The 4390-nt window shown below is 38.5% G+C and overlaps 1 pseudogene; it reads right to left on the reverse strand.

Annotated features, from left to right (window-relative positions):
- Nucleotides 1–512: 512 nt before the first annotated feature.
- On the reverse strand, nt 513–1259 carry LOC130867481 (melanoma-associated antigen 10-like; annotated as a pseudogene).
- Between the last annotated feature and the right edge of the window lie 3131 nt (nt 1260–4390).

Consider the following 4390-nt stretch of genomic DNA (forward strand, 5'->3'; position numbering starts at 1 on the left):
GTCAGTGGTGAGAAAACATTTTTATTAAGATCTACTAAAGCCGGGTGGTGGTGGCGCATGCCTTTAAACCCAGCACTCGGGAGGTAGAGGCAGGTGGATCTCTGGGAGTTCAAGGCCAGCCTGGTATACAAGAGCTAGTTCTGGAACAGGCACCAAAGCTACAGAGAAACTCTGTCTCGAAAAAACAAAAAAACAAAACAAAGATTTACTAAATATTTTTTCATACTTTGTTGAGTTAGCCAAACATATTCAAGTACATAGCATTTCAACTCACGGAATACACTCAAAATGTGAAATAAATAAATAAACTTCTAAGTATTTTTGTTCTATTTTGCTCGAAACTTGATAAACAGTAATAAATGTGACCAAGGTCACACATAAATGTAAACTCTAAAGGTGATAACATGAAAATATCATAAAGGAGAGAAGGAAGAAAATTCCTAATCATCATGCAGAAGAAGAGCACAAAGTTGGCAACAGAGTATTATCCTCAGACTAACCTTGCTCCTTCCTTACTTACAATAAGGACTTTCTTCAGAAACAGAGTAAACAGACCCAATCACGGATTCTTCACTTTGGGAAGAAGTAGCTGCTGATCCATTCTGCTCAATGGGCTTGTGTGTAGCACTACTGTTAGAGATACTTCTACCAGAGTTTTGCTCTGCATCATCTCTAAATGCCTCATCATACCATAGTGAGAAAGAAATAGGATCTCTGACTGTGACCTTGGCCAAGAATTCCAGAACATTTATCTTGGTGGTTTCAGCATAGGCTCTTGGTCCCCACTGGAACACATAGCATGGAGGCTAACTATTAGGCACTTGCTTATACTCCAGGTAATTTTGCTCCATAAAAGTACCAGTCAGGAGCTTTCTCGGGTTCCCATAGATGAAATGCTCCTCTCCATCATACACTCCCACCTTATCCAGGAATTTCCAGATGCTTTCTTCAGAGGCATGATTCTCTTCCATGAATAACATACCCAGGATAAGTATCAAGAAGCCATTTGTTGGCATTCTTTGCTCTTCATCTTCATCGGTAAGGTTCAATGTATTAGTAAAGACATAAGAGTGGCTTATAGGATCATTTTCTTTTACATCAATGCCAAAAATTAATTTCTAAGAAATTGGAAGCTTCTTTGAAAATCATAGGAAATTGTTTCTTGTGGTCTTCTGTGATGACTTTGAGCATTTCCAGTTTTGTGATGGGTTCCTTCATCCTATTTTAAGGATCATTAAATTCACTAAGTCAGTCACCATTTTTTTTTGGATTTTTTTTCCTTAAGGATGTTCTGTCTGCCATGTGCAAGGGATAAATGTCCTCCTCCTCTTCCTCCTCCTCCTTCTCCTCCTCCTTCTCCTCCTCCTTCTCCTCCTCCTCCTCCTCCTCCTCCTCCTCCTCCTCCTCCTCCTCCTTCTTCTTCTTCTTCTTCTTCTTCTTCTTCTTCTTCTTCTTCTTCTTCTTCTTCTTCTTCTTCTTCTCTAGAATATTCATCTGAATAGATATATGAAGTGGAAGCAGGATAAGTGCTTTGGGGACCCCCGGGAACACTCATCATATGAGAAGTGTGTCCTTCTTCTTTATCTGGGGTACCCAGAAACATAGAAAATGTGGAAGGGATGGAGCCCTTTAAAGAGAAAGATAAAATGGAAGAGAAATTTTTATCATGCCACTCCTCTTCTTCTCTTCAACTTCATTTTCCTCTTCATTTTCATCTTTTTCAAAAACCTCCTCTTCTTTTTCTTTCTTCTTTATTTTCTTCTTATCTATCAATATCACCTCATTATCATCTTCCATTACCACCTCTTCTTTATCCTTCTCCTCTAAAACTGTCATGTCATCTTTCTCTTCTTCTACTACCACCACCTTGTCTTGATCCTTAACTTCCACCACCTGTTCTTCTTCTTCTTCATTTTCCCCTACTACCAACTTATATTCATCATCATCTTCTACCACTATCACTTCCTCCTCATCTTCTACCACTACTATACTTCCCTTATTCTTGTCTTTTACTACTATTTTATCTTCTTCCTCTTTCTCCCTTCTTTTGTACTTTTCTTCCTCTGAATGATCGTCTGAAACCAACAGTTCCTGTGTTATGTCAGACTCTAGTAAATCTTCCTCAAAAGACAGACGTGGATGTTTTCTATAGGAAGACATTATGGCTCTTATTAGAGTTGAAGATCAGGAGTGTATGTGATGGGATTCCACAGACCTAACAAAGGGTACAGAGTATGAGTAGACAAAGATAAAAGTTACACCATTGATGATTCTAACAAAAACAGACATATAATTCTTTTCTATACATGAATTTTCCAGAGTCTCACAGATATATTGACATTCTGTTTGTCTGCTTTATAAAAACCTGTAGGAAAATATAGGAAAGTTCCTTAGGGTACAGATAATTGGTAGTTAATTAAATACTAGCACTAACGTAAATTATGTGGAACCCAGTACCTTGTGATTTCCTCCATGCTTTCTTGAACTTGATGCCTACACTCAGAGTGTGTACCTCACCTTGACTCCTAACACTTCATGAGTCTTTTTTGCTTTGTTTTGAAATCAATAAGTTCATTATAGTTCTTGTTACCTCTGTAAGAGGAATAGAGGGTCCTCTGATGCTGAGGGCTCTAAGCACATCCATGATGCCTTAGAGCTGATAGATGGATCCTGGCTGTGAGATACTGGATATTCTGATGTGCACTGTCTCTACTTAATAAACATTCTCCTAGAGAGGCATAAGTTTGAACCTTCCACTAAAGTGATTGATGCTTAACTCACATGACAAGACCTCATATTTTTAAGACAATCAAGAAGAAGTAAAGGAATACTCTCTTTACTCATACTTGTCTTGAATTTCACTGGGGTGGCCATAAGAGCTGATCAAACACTTTAAGAATGCCATAACTCTTAATTGTGAGGTTACATTATTTTAACAATGGTACCTCTCCAAGTCTGATACAAATATATCTCCTAGTCTTGGTCTACCCTATCATACCACACTGTCAATTCTTTGATAGAGTCATTACTGAAGTAAGCGTGTACCATATATAACCATGAACCCTCAAGGCTTCCAACAAACAGCATGATAACAAAGAAGGGATGAGCATGCCTTCAGCTCTAGAAATGGACACCAAATCCTCCCTCAGTCCTCAATAATAATACTCATCTTAACCTACCTACAAATGTCCAGGAATCTTCTTTCAGATGACCGATACTTTGTGCCTCCCCTTCAGACTGCAGTGTCTTCAGACGAGTGTCCTTAGTTCTCTAAGAACAAAGACAACAGTTAAAAGGTATGGCATCTGACTGGCACTTCTTGTGGTTTCTAAGTCTTATAGCAGAGGCAGGGCCATATTTCATCTGCAGTAAAGGTTTGTTTGGTTTTCCCTCATAAAATTCATCTCCCTACATTCCAGGGTGTGGGTAGTACCCTTTTCTTTTGATATTTTTCATTAGGACCCAGATCTCACTTCTCTGATCCAACTGCCCAAGTTTTTGAGAGAGAATAAATGAGTACACATCTTGCTTCCCTGCATGGGTTCTACCTTGCTGAGAATAGTAGACTGTCAGACTTTATAAGGCAGTAAGGGCTTTGGAGCTCACAAACATGCTTACCTTGACAACTGTTGAAGAATAGGGACTTCTTTCTCTGTTCAGGTACTGTCTCTCTTTCTCTCTTTATCAGGCCAGTATTTTTCCCCGTGAGATTTGCAAGACAAAAATGAAGTCATACCACAGGAACTCATTCCTGTACAGTGTCAAGTTTTGTATTTGCTCCTTCAGGAATACCTCAGTAACCCTTATAATATTAATCCTTGTTCTTCAAGGCCCCTCCATTCAACTGACAAAGTCTGCCCCTTGAAATCAAGTTCTTAATTCACAAGGCCACTCATTTACCTTATGGAAAAAGTATGAACATATCACATCAAGCCATTCCTTACCATAGCCTCTATGGCAGTGGTTTTAAATCTGTGCATAGCAACCCCTTTGTCAGGGGTCACATATCAGATATTTACATTAAAATTTATAACAGTATCAAAATTACACTTATGGAGTATCAATGAAATAATTTTATGTTTGCGGCCCACCACAACATGAGGAAACATATTAAATGACCACAGAATTAGGAAGACTGAGAATCACTGCTCTAAAAGCTGATATGAAGGACAAGGTGGAGATTCTTGGGGTCCATTCTATCTATGTTGGAGGTTAACATTTGCCTTCTCTCTGTGTCAGTATTTGTGAAATTAAGGACTCCTTTCTGTGTTCTTACATATTAATATCAAGGTTTTTATTTACTTCTCTGGAATACGCTAAACAAAAGAAAAATGGCATTGAATCTAGTGACCCATGAATGGAATTGATTATACTGAGGGAGATGGTTCTA

The sequence above is a fragment of the Chionomys nivalis genome, chromosome X, assembly GCF_950005125.1.
Source record: "Chionomys nivalis chromosome X, mChiNiv1.1, whole genome shotgun sequence".
NCBI lineage: Eukaryota > Metazoa > Chordata > Mammalia > Rodentia > Cricetidae > Chionomys > Chionomys nivalis.